The sequence below is a fragment of the Lissotriton helveticus genome, chromosome 6 (genome assembly GCF_964261635.1).
Source record: "Lissotriton helveticus chromosome 6, aLisHel1.1, whole genome shotgun sequence".
In the NCBI taxonomy this organism is placed as follows: domain Eukaryota; kingdom Metazoa; phylum Chordata; class Amphibia; order Caudata; family Salamandridae; genus Lissotriton; species Lissotriton helveticus.
The window spans coordinates 2,108,545,860-2,108,567,687 of record NC_136067.1 but is presented as its reverse complement, the minus strand read 5'-3'; the positions used below and the strand labels follow the sequence as shown (position 1 = coordinate 2,108,567,687).

The 21,828-nt window shown below is 53.6% G+C and overlaps 1 pseudogene across 1 annotated transcript in view; it reads right to left on the bottom strand.

Annotated features, from left to right (window-relative positions):
• Nucleotides 1-16,166, bottom strand: part of LOC144764067 (uncharacterized) — a 71,195-nt pseudogene extending 55,029 nt beyond the window's left edge. The window contains exon 1 of the transcript XR_013596306.1: nucleotides 16,140-16,166. The product of XR_013596306.1 is annotated as an uncharacterized LOC144764067 (transcript). The remainder of the gene's footprint in view (nucleotides 1-16,139) is intronic.
• Between the last annotated feature and the right edge of the window lie 5,662 nt (nucleotides 16,167-21,828).

The window sequence follows — 21,828 nt, the reverse complement described above, 5'->3', positions numbered from 1 at the left end:
CTCCCTCTTGGATGGAGACTTGGGGATAGGAGTAAGGATGGTGCCCCAGCCGGGCCGAACGGCGACAAAGTCGATAATATAGCCTCTCCTGACAATAGTCAATGCCCAGCGATCCCTTACATCCAGCTGCCAAGTGTCCAGGAAAGACATCAGCCTCCCGCCCACAGGCCCGAGGGCGAAACACAGTCGACGTCAGGACTTCCTCTTGAAGGTATCCGCCGGAAGCTTGGGACCAGGCAAGGCCGAAGATTTCCTGGGCCTGAAATGGCGTTGACGAGCAGAAAAGTTCCTGGAGGACTGGCGGGAAGACTGAAAAGACGCAGAGGAGGAAGGAGCAGGATTCCAAAAAAAGGCGAGAACCAGAGGAAGACGCCTTGCCCTTGTAAGGCAGAGCATGCTTACGGTCCTTGAATGCCTTAGTGACCATACTATCCAGCTGGTCACCAAAGAGCAACTTGCCATCAAAGGGAATCTTAAGGAGTGAGGACTTCTCCGAAGAATCAGCCTTCCAGTCACGCATCCACAAGTTCCGACGAGCCAAAACCAAGGAGCCAGAGGTCATGGCCGCAGAGCGAAGAACATCTGAAGAGACGTCAGCCAAGAGCTTAGCCTGCTGCTCCATGTGGACAAGCAAGCCAGAGCAGTCCGACTCCTCCTGAACAGCCGTGGCCAGCTTGCCAAAGTCAGACACCAAAGATTGCGCCGCATATGCCGAGTAGATACCAGCACATAAAGACAAATTCCCAGCGGAAAAGGCCTTCTTCAGCGCACCATCCACCTTTTTATCCGTGGCATCCGAAGGTGAACAATCCTCAGGATTAATAGAAGTGCGCCCAATAAGAGTGGCCAACATGGCATCCACCTTCACAGAGTGAGGAAGAGAGACCTCCCCCTCCTCCAGGGAATAAAGCTTCTGCAAAAAGCGAGGAACAGAGGAGCGCTCAAGGTCCCGCCATTCCCCCGAAATCAAGTCTTTGATGCGACCATGAAAGGGCATAGAGAGTTCAGGAGGCTTAACATATTGGGGATAAATGTCCTCGGACCCCATGGGAGCAGCAAAAGGAGAAAACCCCAAGTTCTCCCTGATGTGCTGGAGAATAGCAGGCACCTCCTCCCTACGCACAAACTTCCCCGAAGACGTAGAAGGCATGGCAGAGTCCGAAGAAGAAGAAGACGAGTCCTCAGAGGGAGAGACCACCGGACCCCCCGCAACACGAGAAGACCTGCGTCGTGGCTTAGCACCCCTCACCTCCAAAGCACGAGACACAGCAGCCTCAATCATGGACTGCACCTCAGAAGCAGACAGGAGGGCAGAAGAATCCACCGGACCCTGGGACCTGGTCCTACGAGCCGGGACAGGCACCTCACCATCCTCATCAGAGGAGGACAAACCCTCAAGCGCTTCGAAGTCCGTTTAGCCATAGTGAAACTGACAGGGTAGAAAGCCGAGGCAAGCCCTTAAATAATGTGTAACACAGTCCCAGCCGGGAGAAAACCAATAGAATCAAAGGATACACGAGGCAACCAATAAAGAAGCCTCGCAGACAATGAAACCAATCACCAAAAACATAAAAATGTATAAAAAACGACCTCAAACGAGGCCCCTACCGCATAGGAGCATCGGAAACAGCCAGCCGAGAAGCTACAGCACATCCGCCAGCCGCCGCCTCCATTCCGGCCATCCGAACCGGAACCACAGTCCCAGCCACTCAGGGCCGGTGACTCCGTCACCCGGAACCCGACCGTCCAGCCGCCGAGAAGTGCACCGCAAAAACACCTAATGCGGTGGGGAAGGCTCGCATACACCAGGTCGGCGCCGCCAGACCCAGGATGGCGATAGCAAGTGAGGGAGAAGCCCTCAAGATAGAGAAAATGACCGCAGCTCCGCAGAACGGCCAGCGCGTGGGACGCGCGTCTCACAGTGGTGAGACAGAAAAAACCAGGAGGTATGAGGGGGCTGGGGGCTATATATAGTCCCCACGTGACAAATCACGTGGGTACGGGTGTCTGGTGAGGCAGGGATGCCTCAATTTCGTAAGGAAGGGAAGCGAGGGAGGGACGATGAGGTAATGGTCGCAGGCTCCCGCAAAGGAAGCGCAGCCTGCTCTTGGCCGCACCCCCCACCCACTTGCACATGGCACGTGTGAGCGCTTTCACACGTGGGTAGTTTCAGATAGATTTCTGCAGCTCAGCAGGCTCAAGGGCTTTATTACAGAGTGAGCTGGGCACTTTTTCACCTTCCTGCTGCACTTTTGTTTAATATGGTACTAGAGCTTGTTGGCTGTCTTGGTGGTTGGGAGAAGTGTTAAGTGGAAGAGGACCACAATATCTTTCTTCCTAAACGGTTATGATGAGCACTGCTTCTTCTGGGTTCGAACAACACGCCATAGTCTCCAGATCGGTGACTTTATTTTCTTTGCTTGACGTACACCACCCGGAGCGATTTCGCTGAAGTCAGCACTACCGCTGGTTCTCTGTGGCTGGGGACCCTTGTGTCCTGCTGCTGGTCCTGCTTGGCTTGTGACCCCTCGTGTCCTGCCACTGGTCCTGCTTGGCTGGTAACCCCTGGTGTCCTGCGGCTGGTTATCTGTGGCTGGTGACCCCTCGTGTCCTGCCGCTGGTCCTGCTTGGCTGGTGACCACTCGTGTCCTGCCGCTGGTCCTGCTTGGCTGGTGACCCCTCGTGTCCTGCCGCTGGTCCTGCTTGGCTGGTGACCGCTGGTCCTGCTTGGCTATTGACCCCTTGTGTCCTGCCGCTGGTCCTGCTTGGCTGGTGACCCCTTGTGTCCTGCCGCTGGTCCTGCTTGGCTGGTGACTTCTCGTGTCCTGCCACTGGTCCCGCTTGGCTGGTGACCTCTCGTGTCCTGCCACTGGTTCTCTGTGGCTGGTGACCCCTCGTGTCCTGCCGCTGGTTCTCTGTGGCTGGTGACCCCTCGTGTCCTGCCGCTGGTTCTCTGTGACTGGTGACCCCTCGTGTCCTGCCGCTGGTTCTCTGTGACTGGTGACCTCTTGTGTCCTGCTGCTAGTTCTCTGTGACTGGTGACCCCTTGTGTCCTGCCGCTGGTCCTGCTTGGCTGGTGACCCCTCGTGTCCTGCCGCTGGTCCTGCATGGCTGGTGACCCCTCGTGTCCTGCCGCTGGTTCTCTGGGGCTGGTGACCCCTCGTGTCCTGCCACTGGTCCTGCTTGGCTGGTGACCCATCGTGTCTTGAAGCTGGTTCTCTGTGACTGGTGACCCCTCGTGTCCTGCCACTGGTCCCGCTTGGCTGGTGACCTCTCATGTCCTGCCACTGGTTCTCTGTGACTGGTGACCCCTTGTGTCCTGCCGCTGATTCTCTGTGACTGGTGACCCCTCGTGTCCTGCCGCTGGTTCTCTGTGGCTGGTGACCCCTTGTGTCCTGCCGCTGGTCCTGCTTGGCTGGTGACCCCTCGTGTCTTGCCGCTGGTCCTGCATGGCTGGTGACCCCTCATGTCCTGCCGCTGGCCCTGCTTGGCTGGTGACCCCTCGTGTCCTGCCGCCGGTCCTGCTTGGCTGGTGACCCCTCGTGTCCTGCCGCTGGTTGTCTGTGGTTGGTGACCCCTCGTGTCCTGCTGCTAGTTCTCTGTGACTGGTGACCCCTAATGTCCTGCCGCTGGCCCTGCTTGGCTGGTGACCCCTCGTGTCCTGCCGCCGGTCCTGCATGGCTGGTGACCCCTCATGTCCTGCCGCTGGCCCTGCTTGGCTGGTGACCCCTCGTGTCCTGCCGCTGGTCCTGCTTGGCTGGTGACCACTCGTGTCCTGCCGCTGGTCCTGCATGGCTGGTGACCCCTCGTGTCCTGCCGCTGGTCCTGCTTGGCTGGTGACCCCTCGTGTCCTGCCGCTGGTCCTGCTTGGCTGGTGACCCCTCGTGTCCTGCGTGGCTGTGACCCCTCATGTCCGGTTGTGCAGCGTGTGAAGAGAGCAAGGCGTTCACCCTGCAGCGGGCTCACCCTTCCTCCTGCAGCGCCTCTCTGCTCTGGGACAGCTGTGCGCTTGCAGGTGGTGCCAGGATGGCGGTGGTCGTTCGCCAAGCCCTACAGGCAGCCCTGAAATGAGGGCAGGCTCGGGGCTGCTTCTTAATGGGTCTTCAGGACCACGGTACTGATTTACCAATGGAAAGAAAGAGGTGGATTGCTCACTTCGAGGCACTATGATGGAGTTTTAAAAACCTGGAGGTGAGCTCCCTAATGTTTTTTCTTGTTGTACCTGTTTGCGTCATAATCTCGCAGCAATTAGGCACACATGGCATCCTTTTGGAAAACCAGCTGGTCGTGCATTTAATAAGTCCTTTACTAATGTTACAGCAGTGTTTTCTGTCATTTATTGGGTCAGAGGAAGTTGTACTGAACAAAATATGGTTTTCCTGATTGACCGTAAAATGAGATTACCCACTTGCTCCTACCGACCCCATTTGGTAGAAACTTCTCCAGTTTGGTGACTTGCCAATTTAACGGTGAGATGCCTTTTTTATTTAAAAATTATGATTTTTTTAAAATTTAAATATGATGGTCTATTTCTCAATTTAGTTTAAACACTTCAGTTTTGAGTATTCTAAAGTTTTGCAAGATATGTTTGTCACTGCTTTTTCATGTGGCTGAAAGCAGCAGCGTCACCAGCAGCGACTGGAGATCATGACTGTGTTTTTAACACCAACTCATGGTTAAGGTTGTCATGATTGAAATCTGTTTTTTGCGCAATATGAAACAATAGTTTTCTGTTAAAAGGAACTTCTTTAAGAGGAACAAGCCATTGCATGTAAAAACAAGCATTGGCATAGCCAATAGGTGTCGTCTTTGGGACCTTATAATTGTTTAGTTATGCAACAGTTGTTGTTGCACCAAGGACATTGTGCTGGATATCTAAACACTTATAAGGTCCCAAAGACAAGACCTATTGGCTATGCCAATGCTTGTTTTTCAATGTATAGACTTTTGCAGCAAACACGGCAACCGTGCTTTAGCTTAAAATGTTTAAAGTTAAAGCGCGGGTGCCGCCATTGCTGCAAAAGTAAACAAAGAGAAAGCAAATGACAGCTGCTTGTTTTTTTTCAATGTATTTACTTTTGTTATAATGGTGGCTCCTGCAGTTTAGCTTTAAACCTCTTTAGCTAAATCGCGGGTGCCGCAATTCCTTCAGTCAAAAGTAAAGAAATAGAAAATAAAGGCCAGGGATGCATTTTTTTCTATATATTTACTTTTGAAGCAATCGTGGCACCCGCACTTTAGCTTAAGATGTTTACAGCTAAAGTGGACGTGCTGCAATTGTGAGAAAAGTAACGAAATTTGATAAAAAGGGTGCTACCGAGTTCGACGAGTGGCATATAGGAAAAGAAAGGTGCGGCTACCATTATTGCAGCTAAGGTGTGCTGTGCTGGGTAAAAACAAAAATATATTCGGGCAGAGTGTGCAGGCAGGAGTAAGTGATTTAAGAAAAAAGTGCTCACAGATAGTAATTAAAATATATAGAGTAACAACACATGTATCAGCGGCTGTCATCATAAGAGGTTACAACAGGAGAAAGGGAGGTACTAGGGAAGGACAAATAAGCTTATTAATGAATAAAAAGGCACCATTTACAAAGGACATTAACAGGAGCTAATTGAAAAGATGGGAGGAAAGTGGCTGGAGCTTCAAGTCCATACCCGAATACAGAAAGTCTCGACGAGACAGCGCAAGCACAGCCTAGGCGAGACCTAAAAATGAAAAGAAAGCTTTTTCATTTTTGAAAGGCATCCTGTTTTCCTTTAAGGACAACAGCCTGCATTGTTTTTTTAAGTGCTTTATTTAAAAAGCAGTCATAGACATGGTAGTCTCCTGACCCCATCAGGCCACCATCCCAATGAGTGCCAACCATTCTCCATAGGTCGTAAATTGCGACCTGCCTCATGAATATTAATGAGCCAGTGTCTGAGGCACTGTTGTACATCAGATTTTGTGACTCGCAAGTTGCGAGTCGCTAAAATTGCAATTTCGGAGTTGAAAAGCTGAAGTTTGTACATATGGCCCATAGTTCTTTTGCTAATCATTAGTGCTCGGAGCCACAGCTACCCAGGGCTGGGCTTGAGGTTTAAAGAATGAGTCTGACTGGACCCAAGATGTATTCGTGAGTGTCCTGCACAATAAGGCCCCCCATCATATCATACAGTACCCCCAAATCCTCACAATGCCCCTTTCACTTTCAGCCACATTGTCCTGCTCAGGCTTAAAGTCCTGCATTTGAGGAAATAATCGTTTTTTAAAGTGATTCATTGCACCCTAATGCTTTGAATAATGAAACAGAAGGGCTGTGAATGTTGGCTTGTTCACTACGGCTGTTCTGTCGCAGTGATTCGGGTGTCGCTCAAAACACCTCGGGGTGCAGCGCGTTGGCACCATCGGGCACAAACCCCACTGTAAGAGCTGATGCCCCAGCAGTGATTGACACCTGATGGCTTTGTCACCCTCTGATGCCCGGAACCCTTCACATGTTAAAGGTTTGCTTCTCTCACTCCCTGTGCTGATAATAGTGGAGGTAGCCGCACGTCATGTGGTTGTGGGTGAACTGTCCATGCACCTAAAATTGTAAATTTTTGTTCGGTAAAGAAAATTCAGTAATATGATTTCAGCCAGATTCCCCCATGCACATGTTCAGCAGGTGCATAAACCAACCAAGCTATCTTACTGGCTTTAGAACAAGTGACCTGCATGTTATCCACAGACCCCCCCAGCAGGCACTGGCCTTCCTGACCTCTCTCAGTGGGACTGGACTGTGTAATCTGATGTTATCCACAGACCACCCCAGCAGACCCTGGTCTTCTGACCTCTCAGTGGGACTGGACTGTGTAACCTGGAACCTGGTTTTATCCACAGACCACCCCAGCAAGCACTCGTCTTATGACCTCTCAGTGGGACTGGACTGTGTAACCTGATGTTATCCACAGACCACCCCAGCAGGCACTGGACTTCCTGACCTCTCTCTGTGGGACTTGTATCCTGATGCTATCTACAGACCACCCCAGCAGACCCTGGTCTTCTGACCTCTCAGTGGGACTGGACTGTGAAACCTGCAGGTGACAGTTTATGGCAAGAGCTCTACTCACCTCTTTATTGACAGCTTCCCGAGCTCTTTCTGTCCAGCTACTACTTCTACTACTGGGAGAGGTTTTAAGGGTTTCAAGAATGATTCTACCTTTCGACTACAATCCACCCTGACACTCGCATGGCCCCCACAACTCACCCTCAGCTCCACCTCCTCTTTCTCCCATTCTTGTGTGTTAGGTGCTGCAAATGCAATATAATCATGCAAAGTAAACACTGAAATACAGTGCTGCAGACCCTGCAATGCATCCTCCTCAACGTCCAATCCCTCCACAAACACACAAACAGAAACCTGGACCAACACCACCTCGGGACCGGACATCGCCATCACCCCAAGGATACAAGATTACCAGGCAGGTACGCCCCACCCGCCCGGAGGAGGAATCGCCATCGTCCACAAATGCACCCTCCGCTTGAGCACACCCCCGACGAGCCCACAGACGTAATGGAACACCTTAACTTCAAGATACTGGCCAGCCATACCTCCACCCTCCGAGGAACACTCATCTACCGACCCCCTGGACCCCGCAGACTTTTCGCCAACTCCATCACGGACATCATCTCCTCGCATGCAATCGCGTCCACCAACTACACCCTACTGGGAGACCTCAACTTCAACTTCGCCAACCAATTGGACTTCAGCACCACATCCCTTCTGGATAACCTCCACAACATTGGATTCCGCCAGATCGTGACCGAACCCACCCTCTCAGCAGGACACACCCTTGAACCCCTCTTCACAACAGGAAACTTCATCACCTTCAGCCACACCACAAAACTCCTGTGGACTGGCCATCGGTGCGTCCACTTCACCTTCAGATCAACCCCCATTGACAGACACCAGCACCTGCTCCCACAAAGAAACTGGACCAGAATCACCAATGACCAGCTAACCTCATCACTCAGCAACTCCACCCCAACCATCGTGGAACACGACGAGCCCTACACCGCAGATTGAACCCTGCACAGATGGATCTCCGACAGTGCCAACACCATAGCCCCCTCAAGAAAAACAACAACACCCATGCCAAGAAGGCTAGATGGTTCACCACCGAACTTTGAGAGTCCAGGCGCACTTGCTCCCACCTCAAAAAGGCCTGGAGGAACACCAAATCCACAGAATGCCACAACAACTTCAGAGCCGCCACCAACTCATCAGAAAAACGAGGATAAAAGCGATTGAAGACAGAATCTCCACTCATGCACACAACAGCAAAGTACTCTTCAACATCATCAAGGAGTTCGCCCACCCCACCAGCGAGTCTACTGACATCCCTCTCTCACAAGACCTCTGCGACAAACTTAGCACCTTTTTCCACCACAAAATCAAGAGCATCTATGACTAAGCTAGGCACCACGTCAGACTCCAGCTCTTCTACCTAAACGGGCACAACACTGTTGCTATAGCGCCGGGACACCTCCTCGTGAGGTAGCTGTTCGCGCTTTATAAAACTCTGTATTATTAATGTATTATTACTTTGACAAAGACGACCAATACACAGAACCCTCACCAACCACCTCCAACACCCTGAAGCCAGCGATCGACAACTGGACAACCCCTCACCACCGAAGACACACTGAAGACGATGAAGTCAATCCACTCCGGGCACCCACGGACCCCTGCTCCTACCACAATTTCAGAGCCGCTGACACCATCGCACCCATGCTCTGCCACACCATCAACCACTCCCTGGTAATAGCCTTGTTCCCTGGCGACTGGAAACATGCTGAGATCAACCCCCTCCTGAAGAAACCCTTGGCGATCCCCACCGACCTCAAAAACTACAGTCCCAGCTCCCTGCTCCTGTTCCCAGTGAAAGTCATGGAGAAAGCCATCAACAGCCAACTCGCCACATTCATCGAAGAGCACAACATCCTTGACTCCTCCCAATCCGGCTTCAGAAAAAACCACAGTATGGAAACTGCCCTCCTCGCGCGACAGAAAACACCTGTACCTTACTGGACAAAGGAGAAACAGCAGCCCTCCTCCTCCTCGACCTCTCAGCGGCATTTGACACAGTCTCTCACCGCACCCTAATACGCAGACTCCACGACGCAGGGATCTAAGACAAGGCACTCGACTGGATCCACTCCTTCCTCTCCGGCAGAATGCAGTAGGTCAGACTCCCCCCTTTCCTCTTGGACCCTAAACCTACCGAGTCCCCCAGGGGTCCTCCATCAGCCATACGCTCTTCTTCGTCTACATGGGTCCACTCGCCCCCATCGTCAGAACCTACGGACTCAACATTGTGTCATACGCAGACGACACCCATCTCCTTCTCTCCCTATCCAACGAACCCAACACCGCCAGACAACTTTTGAGAAGGCAGGGAAGCCGTCGCCAAATGAATGGAAAACAGCTGCCTACAAATAAACACCAACAAAACAGAAGTGCTCATCATGGGCCCAAACTCCGATGCTTGGAACGACACCTGGTGGCCCTCCGCCCTCAGAAGCCCACCCACCCCCACGGACCACGCACGCGACCTGGGAATCATCCTGGAGTCAGAGCTCAAAATGGACCACCAGAGCAACTCCGTCTTGTCCTCCTGTTTCACACCCTCCTACGTAAGACCTTCAAATGGATCCCCCTTGAACACAGAAAGACCGTTATTCAGGCCCTGGTCACCAGCAAGCTTCACTACGGCAACGCACTCTATGTCGGAGTAAACAAAAACCTCACCGCAAGCTACAGAACATCAAAAACAGTCCACAACCTGCCAAGACACTGCCACATCTCCCAGCAACTGCGCACACTCCACTGGCTCCCCATCAAAGCTAGAGTCACCTTCAAGATGCTAACCCATGCTTATAAGGCCCTCCACGACACGGGACCAGCAAACCTGAACAACCGACTCAAATTCCACGCACCCAAAGGCCCCTACGATCAGCCCAGCTCTCCTACGACGCACCAGAAAGACCAGTTCGGGAGGCCGCTCCTTCTCCTTCCGTGCGGCCAGAGCCTGAACGACCTTCCGCTCCTCCTCAGACAGATAACATCCCTCCCAATCTTCACAAGAAACCTCGAAACCTGGCTCTTCGACAGATCCCCTCCTTGATGGACTAGAACCTTCGACCTCCCCACCCCCAGCGCCCTGAGACCCTTACGGGTGAGTAGTTGCACTTAACAAACACCTGATTGATTGATTGATTGATTTCTTACAGACGCTGCAATTTAAACTATGAGAAAAAAATTCTTTTAAAGCATTATGAAAGCAGCACAAACACATCAAAGCCATTAAAAAATAAATAAACACTGACAAATGGATTCCACCCCCCACACCCACCCTCCACCTCGATGCCTGGATTCCATCCAGAGGGAAACATTACACTGACACCCCATTGGCTCACTGGACCAGAGCACATGCATGGAGCCCCGCCCACAATACCGTCATGTGAACCCACAACCGCAGACAATCTAACGTTTGAGCACGAAAATTACACATTATCGTTAAAAAAAGTGTTTTAAATAAACATCACATTACATCAAATCCGCTGTAAGATGACATCAGACCCCATACCTTATCATGACAGCTTCTAATATCCACTTCACAAGGATGAGAGGCTGAGACAGCCCTACTGGGGTCAAAGGTTGATGGCCTGATCACCATTGGCTTCTTTTAGGTGCAATAGTTATTGTACCTGATAAAATCAGGGACAGAAATGTATGTAGAGATGAAAGATAAAGATGGAACAAACAAAGGGGAGGGGGAGGGAACAGAGAGAAAGAGGAGGAGCGTGGGAGAGAAGGAGGCAGGGGGAGAGAGGGAGAGAGAGGGATGCAGAGGGGAGAGAGAGGCAGGGGGAGAGAGGGAGAGAGAGGGATGCAGAGGGGAGAGAGGGAGGTAGAGGGGAGAGAGGGAGGAAGAAGGGGAGAGAGGGAGAGAAAGAGGAAGAGGGGAGAGAGGAAGGCAGAGGGGGGGGAGGCAGTGGGGAGAGAAGGAGCGAGGGGGAAAGAGGGAGGCAGAAAGGGAGGGGGCGACAGAGGGGAGAGAGAGGGGGGGAAAGGAGGCAGAGGGGAAAGAGGGAGGCAGAGGGGAGAGAGAGGGAGGAGAAGGAGGCAGAGATGAGAGAGGGAGGAAGAGGTGGGAGAGGGAGGCAGAGGGGAAAGAGGGGGGCAGAGGGGAAGAGAGAGGGAGAGGGGAGAACGAGGCACAGGGAAGAGAGAGGCAGAGGGGAGAGAGAAGCAGAGGGGAGATAGAGGTAGGCAGAAGGGAGAGGGGGCAGAGGGATAGGACCGGCAGCGGCACCGGAACACCCGTCCCATTTATAGCCCAGTTTCACCGGCACAGGCCTGAGACCCTCTGGGAGCGGCCCCATTTTAGGTTTCGCCCAGCGAAGACCTGCGCATGCGCAGCTCTCGCTGGGAAAAATTCATGTTTTGGATAGTGGGGTTCGAACCCGCCCCTGTTCTCCATTGGCTGGCTTCCTAAACGGAGGCCATTCATTGGAGAACAGTGTTGTCCATCAATTTAGGACCGGATTGATGGGTGTGTTTTTTAGCTTAGTGATACTTTTCTACTCATTGGCTGAGAGAAAGGAAAACACGCCCCTCAATCCAAAAAATGACGGGCGTTTCTCTGAGCCATTTGTGAATGACCTCGGAGAAACATGGTGGTGTGGAGCGCTCCTCTCTTGCCTTCCGAGATCGTAAGGCAAGAAAGGAGCGCTCCACACCACCATGTTTCTACGAGATCATTCACAAATGGCTCGGAGAAACGCCCGTCATTTTCGGGGGGGAGCTGGCGTAACTCCGCCGTGAAACTTTATGGGAAACTCTCCATGCTGCAGTTGTTTCCTTGCTCTCTAACTTGTTCCTTTTGACTTGTTGTAGCTGCTTCGTGCTACATGTTGGAATGTGTGTTGCAAGAGAGGGGGTGCGAGCTGTGAGGCCCCCCGTTGTCTGCCAGCCTCAGGAGGAGCCCTCAGGGCCGAATGAAGACCCCTGCTTCCGGTGCCAGCACCCCCTTCCGGTGGCAGGCATGCGGCATTACATTAAGACAGGGAAAAACACGATAAACGTAAATCCTCACTACAGGCCTCACCAGGGAGCCAGAGGTGGGGACGGTTCACGCCCGAGCTGCAACTTTCCTGGATTTTGGGGTAGCCCCCGCCCTCATATCCCTACTGCCACCTCTGTGGACTCCTCCAGTGTCCCTTGAGGCCTTGCAATAGTGTTTTCTCATATCCTCGCTGAAGCTGTGTGTGGAGCAGGTTGGCATGTCCACATTAAAGCGCCACATGTCTGCTCATCAGCCCGTGCCACCCTATAGTGCCTTGCGAGGCTGGTGCGCTTATTGGCGCTTGCCATACACAGGCCTTCCATGCCGTGGTGTCTTGGACATAGCGCCCACGGTTACAGTCACCCTCATATAACGCAGGCCACAGACCGAGCTGTGTCTTGCTGCTGATACAATATTACAGCAGTCCTTCATTTGTAGACCTCGGGAGGCTGGAGGAGTGAGTTGGCCCTGCAGTTGCGCCCGTGCAGCACGGCTGGGCTCTGCTGTGCAGGAAGACTGTGTTTGCTTTTATATGTATGTATTTCACCCCACACCATAGAAGTGCAAATGCACCGATGCCGGTGTGAACGGCCGCACAATTGTGTTCATATGCAGCCCCGGGCCACACTCTGTGCTCTGTGGCCTCAGGGCGCTGTAATCCCGCAGCGCTTCACAGGCCGAGCTGGAGTGAACTCACCGGTGCCAGGAATGCGCTGCTCGGCTTCTGTCAGGGCGGTGCCTGCAGAGTATAGCGCCTCGGGTTACAACTCTGCCGCCCTCATGCTCGTCAGCGTGTGCTCGCTGCTGTCCCGGCCCAGACTCTGGGGTGTCTCTGCAGGAACAGAGCTGCCTGGAACACCTGTAGGGTCATTCTCGATAGTGCCTCGAAGACAGCCTTCCCCCCAGAGTATAGCGCCTCGGTTTACAGCTCTGTCGGCCTCATGCTGGGGGTGTCTTTATGAACCCCCCCGCCTCTCAGCCTTTGCTCACTGCTGTCCCGGCCCAGACTCTGGGGTCTCTGCAGCGACAGAGCTGCGTAGAACTACTGTAGTGTGACACTATTAGTGCCTCGAAGACAGCCTTCCTCCCAGAGCTCGAGGCGCTGAGCTGATGTTTACTGGTGCTTAGGGCCATATGTATCAAGGTACCAATTAGCGATTCTGTAATAGCGATTTTTAAGAAATCGCTATTTCAGAATCGCTAACTAGTATGTATCAAGAAAATCGCAATTTTTTTTGCGATTTCTTGATATTCCTTAATTGCAAATTCGCAAATAGCGAATTCGCAATTAAAGAATACTTTCCCATTCAGTTCTATGGGCCAGGAGGCCCATAGGAAAGAATGGGAATTTATTCTCAATTTGCGATTCGCAATTTGCTGATCGCAAATTGAGAATTTCAAGGGTGCAGGGGTGTCCAAAGGATACCCTGTTGCACCCTTGAAATAAGCATGGGTGCACACGGGGTGCACATACATGCCCTAAGGGCATGTCTGTGCGTCTCATGGCACTTTGAAAAATGCAAAAATTGGCATTTTTCAAGAAATTCACAAATTACCACCAACTTGAAGTTGGTGGTCATTTGCGATTCCTTAGGGACAATAAGCAATTTTTTTTAGCTTCATACATTGCATTTAAGGATTCGCAAAATTTGTGATTCCTTAAATGCAATTGCAAAATAAGAAATCGCAAATTTTGCGATTACTTATTTTGCACCGGATTTTCATTCATACTAAGGGTGGGCGTAGTTCCCGAAGTAGCGCTACGCGAAGCTACGCGAAGTGCACTTCGCACTACGCGAACTGCACGTAGCACTACGCGAGCTGCGTATTAGCATGTTCGCACTGTGCAAGATGTGTTTTCAATGATTGCACAGTGCGGACAAGTATCCGGCACTGTGCAATCATTGAAAATGGCATCTTGCACAGTGCGAGCTGTAGTTTTCTGCTGCTCGAGTAGATTTTTACTCGAGCAGCAGCTTTGTCAACGCGAACTGGTAGTTTCTCACTGCGAGAGGTCGCGAGCATGCGCAACCGCTCGCAATGAGAAACCTGACCTCCCAGCGTTGAGAATCTCGCCGGGATGTCATTTTGCTTGCTCGCGGTCGTGAACATGATGTTGAGGACCGCGTGTGTTCGCACTGTGCTACATGCAGCTCGCGTAGTGTGAAGTTGCGCAAAGTTTGCAAACTACGTGAGCATAGCGTAGTGCTTCGCCCAGGGTTAATTAATACATCCCATTTAGCAAATTTGCATTCGCAAAGGCCGAAATTCTGCGAATTTCGGCCTTTGCGAATGCGAATTTGTATGATACATATGGCCCTTAGAAACGTAGAAGTGACAGCGGAGGGGGGCGGCCAGGCTCTTTGCTCGGATACCTGCCTGGTCTCAGCTCGCTTCCAGTGCCCTCTTCACCTCTGACCTCCCCCGCTCCTCCTGGGGGGTGCATGCAGACTGTCTTTTGGGACAGAATGTTCTTGAATCTTACCCCTCTGCTCACCTACCGTCTGTGCAGACACGAGGGGAGCGTGTGAGTTGGCAATCCCTGGTTTCTGCGCTCCTTCAACCACTCCCCCCTTCTTTAGGTAAAGTGCTTGGAATGGAAGCTGTGGGCACCAACCCTCCCTCCTTCAAGCCCATCCGGGTGCCTAGGGTCAACGGAAAGTGCTTTCCCTCACACCGGGCTGCACTTCATTGTAGTGACTCTCGAGCTGAGTCAGTCAGGCAGAGATGGCAGGGAGAGGTATTCACAAGAGGTTTGTGGTGTGGGGGTCCCTGTGCCCCCACCTTCCTAGGTGTACCCTTTATCTCCTGTCTCTTGAGGTTACCTGGCTTCACTTGGTGCAATGGTGATTTATATATGGGAGAGTGCAGTGCTGAATATGAGCCGGCGCTTTCCGGTGCTCAGCACCAACACTTAATCATCAACACCAGCGCTTGAGCTCCTGTTAAGGACACATTCATTTTTGGTTTGTATCTGGAGATTAAGTGATTCGTCCAGAATCACAGGCTGTGGAGCGAAAGCAGAGACCTGAACCTGGTTCCCAGCTCCTAAGTCTGCAGTTCTGGCCTTTACACCACATCCCCTCCCCACTTGTAGGGTTTGTATGCTCTCTGTTAGGCAGGCTAAAAAGAGAAGTGTGCTGGTCGAAGCATCCGCCTGAAGAGAACATATCTTTTGTTACAAATTAACCCCTGGGAGGGCGGCAGAAGCCGCGCCAAGGTTCCGTTTGGGTTCGGCCTGAGGTTCGAAGAATACGTCGAGCCGAGCCGCAGCCATGTATCTGACTTAAAGTTGATTTGAGACTTCACGTGGTTCTCCCATGCTGAGTTTCGTTTTCTAGAGCTGATTAAACAACACCAGCGAAGTTGTTAAAATAATATAATAGAAAATTTTAAAAGAAGCATTGGCAATGTAATAGGTCTCGCATTTGCCAAAGTTTTAGCTATTGACAATGCAAATGACAATGCCTTTTATGCAAGTGTTTTGAAAAACCTGCAAGTGGTGGGCATTGTATTTATAGTTGTTGTTTACGAGAAACAAGGCTGGCAGTAACTGCACCTGTTTTACTTCGAGCCTTGCTTCTTGTAAGCAAGGACTATGTCTCATTTACAATTCCAATAGCTCAAACTCTCGCAAATGCGAGACCGGTTGCTTTGCAAATGCTTGTGTTACTTTTTGGTTTGGGAGAGTGTATGTTGTGAGCAGAGCCGGTGTGTGGATCTGTGTGCGTGTGGATGTGTGTGTGTGTGTGTAGCTCTGTGTGTGTGGCTCTGTGACTCTGTGTGTGTGTGTGTGTGGATTGTAAATGACAATGCCATTTATTTATCTGTTTTCAAAACCAACACATTAATAAAAATGTTGTCATTTACAATGCCAATAGCTCTAACTTTTGCAAAGGCGAGACCATTGCATTGTAAATGCTTGTTATTACACTAATTACATCACAAAGAAGAAGGGAACAAACTCCCCTCACTCAGTACCTTCCCAACCCCATCCCTCCCACACAGACAGCTCACACGGCGCGCGCACCTCACACAACTCACCTGCCGCAGATCACACGGCGCGCTCACCTGCCGCAGATCACACGGCGCGCTCACCTGCCGCAGATCACAGGGCGCGCTCACCTGCCGCAGATCACACGACGCGCTCACCTGCCGCAGATCACAGGGCGCGCTCACCTGCCGCAGATCACACGGCGCGCTCACCTGCCGCAGATCACACGACGCGCTCACCTGCCGCAGATCACACGACGCGCTCACCTGCCGCAGATCACACGGCGCGCTCACCTGCCGCAGATCACACGCCGCGCTCACCTGCAGCAGATCACACGGCGCGCTCACCTGCCGCAGATCACACGGCGCGCTCACCTGCCGCAGATCACACGGCGCGCTCACCTGCAGCAGATCACAAGGCGCTCACCTGCCGCAGATCACACGGCGCGCTCACCTGCAGCAGATCACAAGGCGCGCTCACCTGCCGCAGATCACATGGCACGCTCACCTCGCAGCAGATCACAAGGCGCGCTCACCTGCAGCAGATCACAAGGCGCGCTCACCTGCCGCAGATCACATGGCACGCTCACCTCGCAGCAGATCACAAGGCGCGCTCACCTGCAGCAGATCACAAGGCGCGCTCACCTGCAGCAGATCACACGGCGCGCTCACCTGCCGCCTATCACAGCGCTCATCTGCAGCAGATCACAAGGTGCATTCACCTGCCGCAGATCACAAGGTGCACTCACCTGCCGCAGATCACACGGCGCCTTCACATGCAGCAGATCACACGGAGCGCTCACCTGCAGCAGATCACAAGGTGCACTCACCTGCCGCAGATCACACGGCGCGCTCACCTGCCACAGATCACACGGAGCGCTCACCTGCAGCAGATCACAAGGTGCACTCACCTGCCACAGATCACACGGCGTGCTCACCTGCCACAGATCACACGGCGCGCTCACCTGCCGCAGATCACACGGCGCGCTCACCTGCAGCAGATCACACGGCGCCTTCACATGCCGCAGATCACACGGCGCGCTCACCTGCAGCAGGTCACACGGAGCGCTCACCTGCAGCAGATCACAAGGTGCACTCACCTGCCACAGATCACACGGCGTGCTCACCTGCCACAGATCACACGGCGCGCTCACCTGCAGCAGATCACAAGGTGCACTCACCTGCCGCAGATCAGACGGCGCGCTCACCTGCAGCAGGTCACACGGCGCGCTCACCTGCCGCAGATCACACGGCGCGTTCACCTGCCGCAGATCACACGGCGCGCTCACCTGCCGCAGATCACACGGCGCGCTCACCTGCAGCAGATCACAAGGTGCACTCACCTCGCAGCAGATCACACGGCGCGCTCACCTGTCGCAGATCACACGGCGCGCTCACCTGCCGCAGATCACACGGCGCGCTCACCTGCAGCAGATCACACGGCGCGCTCACCTGCCGCAGATCACACGGCGCGCTCACCTCGCAGCACTTTGGTTGAAATCAGCTCGCCTGTCGGAGTCCAACATCCAGGGTTTAAGCGTCGCCCCCACCCGCAGCGATGTGAGAGGTTACAGGACGGACAGGGAGGGGCTGGCAGCATCCTGTAGTCATGAGCTCAGCAACTTCCTCTCCCAGCCCCCCCCTGCTTCCTCTTGTCCTCTCCGCCCCCCCCCCCCTCCTTGTGGTCTGTGGTGCGGCCTTCTGTAGGGACCTGTGAAGAGCCGCCCTGCCCCAAACACACCCCACACCCCTGCTTACCCGCCCCCCCTGTCCTGGCTGCACCCCTCGGATGCAGCACAGCCCTCCCCTCCCCCCCTGGAGCTCTTCCCTTGACCTTCCTCCTCCCATCCACAGACCCCCCCCCTCCCCACCCCCCACCCCCGGCCCGATCCACAAATTCCTGCTCTAGGGTCTGTTCACCTATTCTGACAGCCCCCATTGGTGCCCCCCATGCTTGAGACAGGGGGTGTTATATATAGCGCGGAGTTTACCCGAAGGGGCGCCTCTCTTCATATGCAGGACTTCGCAGCGCTCTGTGGTGGGAGGGACCATCTAGAGGGGCTTGTTAGCAACCCCCTCTGTGGCCTGACTATCTCTGTCTGTGGGGGGTCCCTTAGAACGACCCCTGGCTCTGTTGCTGCCATTTTCGAACACAGACGGCATATGAAACTACAAGTCCCAGAATGCACCAGTGAATGTAAACGGTGCATTACAATCACACAAGGTTATACTGCAGCAGAAGGCTGACTCAAGATTGGGGTGGTGAGTGGCGGGGGAGGGGCTCCCATGGACGTCAGAGTCTGGGGGCAGAGGGGAGTGTGTGGCCCCCAAACCCAGTGCACACTGCATAATGCACAGCACCTGATGTGACGTCTACATGTGCGTGCACAGCACCCTGGCTGTGCAGTGAGACACTGTGCAGTGGGTGCAGCACTGAACCGCACCCGTGCTGCTGCCCTATGTGCTGCACAGGAGGACAGAAGGGGGGGGGGGGGCAGGGGCAGGAGAGGAGAGGACAGGAGACGAGGACACAGGAAGAGGGCACGGGAGTCTGACATGTACTGAGACACTGCAGTGAGTGTGCAGCACTGAACCGCACCCGTGCTGCTGCCCTATGTGCTGTACATGAGGATAGAAGGAGGGGGGCAGGGGCAGGAGAGGAAAGGACAGGAGAAGAGGGCACAGGGAGGGGCACAGGAAGAGGGAACTGGAGACGAAGGCACAGGTAGGGACACAGGAGGCAGGGCACAGCAAGAGGGCACAGGAGTCTGACATGTACTGAGACACGGTGCAGTGAGTGTGCAGCACTGACCCGCACCCGTGCTGCTGTCCTATGTGCTGTAGCATGAACAGAAGGAGGGGGGCAGGAGACGAGGGCACAGGAAGAGGGCACAGAGAGGGCACAGGAGGCAGGAGCCTAACGTGCAGTGAGTGTGCAGCACTGACCCGCACCCGTGCTGCTGCCCTATGGGCTGCACAGGAGGACAGAAGGAGGGGGGCAAAGGAGGCAGGGCACAGCAAGGGGGCACTAGAAAGGAGGGCACAGGAGTCTGACATGTACTGAGGCACTGCACAGTGAGTGCAGCACTGAACCGCACCCGTGCTGCTGTCCTGTGTGCTGCACAGGAGGACAGAAGGAAGGGGGCAGGACATGATAGCACAGCAGGGAAGGGCACAGGAGAAGGGGGCACACAAGACAAGATCAGGAGGAGAGACAGCAGTGAGGGGCAGAGGAGGCAGGGTACAGGAGAAGGGCACAGGATGAAGTGATATAGGAAGAAGGCACAGGAGAAGAGGGCACAGCAGTGAGGGGCAGAGGAGGCAGGAGGCAGGGTACAGGAGAAGGGCACAGGATGAAGTGATATAGGAAGAAGGCACAGGAGAAGAGGGCACAGCAGTGAGGGGCAGAGGAGGCAGGAGGCAGGGTACAGGAGAAGGGCACAGGATGAAGTGATATAGGAAGAAGGCACAGGAGAAGAGGGCACAGCAGTGAGGGGCAGAGGAGGCAGGAGGCAGGGTACAGGAGAAGGGCACAGGATGAAGTGATATAGGAAGAAGGCACAGGAGAAGAGGGCACAGCAGTGAGGGGCAGAGGAGGCAGGAGGCAGGGTACAGGAGAAGGTCACAGGATGAAGTGATATAGGAAGAAGGCACAGGAGAAGAGGGCACAGCAGTGAGGGGCAGAGGAGGCGGGAGGCAGGGTACAGGAGAAGGTCACAGGATGAAGTGATATAGGAAGAAGGCACAGGAGAAGAGGGCACAGCAGTGAGGGGCAGAGGAGGCAGGAGGCAGGGTACAGGAGAAGGGCACAGGATAAAGTGATATAGGAAGAAGGCACAGGAGAAGAGGGCACAGCAGTGAGGGGCAGAGGAGGCGGGAGGCAGGGTACAGGAGAAGGTCACAGGATGAAGTGATATAGGAAGAAGGCACAGGAGAAGAGGGCACAGCAGTGAGGGGCAGAGGAGGCAGGAGGCAGGGTACAGGAGAAGGGCACAGGATAAAGTGATATAGGAAGAAGGCACAGGAGAAGAGGGCACAGCAGTGAGGGGCAGAGGAGGCGGGAGGCAGGGTACAGGAGAAGGTCACAGGATGAAGTGATATAGGAAGAAGGCACAGGAGAAGAGGGCACAGCAGTGAGGGGCAGAGGAGGCGGGAGGCAGGGTACAGGAGAAGGGCACAGGATGAAGTGATATAGGAAGAAGGCACAGGAGAAGAGGGCACAGCAATGAGGGGCAGAGGAGGCAGGAGGCAGGGTACAGGAGAAGGGCACAGGATAAAGTGATATAGGAAGAAGGCACAGGAGAAGAGGGCACAGCAATGAGGGGCAGAGGAGGCCGGGCACACAGTGCCAACAACGGCAACACACCCAACCCGCACACGGCAATACCAGAATAAAGAACACACAAGACACATTGGCTGTTGGAGAAAACATTGCTGCTGGCTTATTCTGCATCTTAAATATGGCAACATGGTGGCTGCATGATTTATACCTGCCTGCTCGCATTGCTCACGATATCAGTAGTGCCTGACTGCACATGATATTTGTATAATAGTGCTATAGTGTGAAAGTGCGCTTGCAATATCTTTGTACTGTGCTGTGCTGCCTTTGTCTAATTAGCTGTCTTGTGCCTGATTGTGCCGGTGCCATTTGCATTTTGTTCGCGTTTTAGGCTCGCAGCCATCCATTTTGTGGTTTGTTATTGTGCCTCCCTGCCCGGCTCTGCACCCCGCCCCCGCCTTCTCAGCTGCTCCTCCCTCGCCCCTCCTCCCTCCACCATCCACATATGACAGATGCCTTTGCGTGCAGCGTTCACGCGCAGCGGTCGCGCCCCATGCACCGCATTTCGCGGGTCCCTCGCCAGTGTCTCGTCGGCGGCCATATTGGGTGAGGGGTGAGTCACAGCGCGGTCTAGTCCTCATTTAGGAGGCGCGACCAGCATAAATTGCAGGCAAATCTTAGGCAAGCTCTTAATTAGCTCTAGCGCACTTCCTGGCAGCGCTCTGTCACTGTGTAGCTCCTACGAATTTTAATATTCCCGTTTTAGTCTTCTAGGTTACTTTTGTGTTAGCGCAATTATTTCCCCTGTTCTTAACTCTGCCGGCCACGCTTACCTGCACGCTGCCATTCCTACTTGCACGATAATTTGGTAAAGCACCGCATTTCGCGGGTCCCTCGCCAGTGTCTCGTCGGCGGCCATATTGGGTGAGGGGTGAGTCACAGCGCGGTCTAGTCCTCATTTAAGAGGCGCGACCAGCATAAATTGCAGGCAAATCTTAGGCAAGCTCTTAATTAGCTCTAGCGCACTTCCTGGCAGCGCTCTGTCACTGTGTAGCTCCTACGAATTTTAATATTCCCGTTTTAGTCTCCTAGGTTACTTTTGTATTAGCGCAATTATTTCCCCTGTTCTTAACTCTGCCGGCCACGCTTACCTGCACGCTGCCATTCCTACTTGCACGATAATTTGGTAAAGCACCGCATTTCGCGGGTCCCTCGCCAGTGTCTCGTCGGCGGCCATATTGGGTGAGGGGTGAGTCACAGCGCGGTCTAGTCCTCATTTAGGAGGCGCGACCAGCATAAATTGCAGCCATGCATACGCGCAGCGTCATCGCGCAGCGGGATCGCCGGACTGACGCCGGAGTTACGCCTGAGTTCAGCCCGTCTGCGCCCGTCCGCGCTGAGGACAGGCTGCAGGTCGGGCTGGACTCGGCTTTTACTTCTTCTCCACTCTTTGAGGCAAGT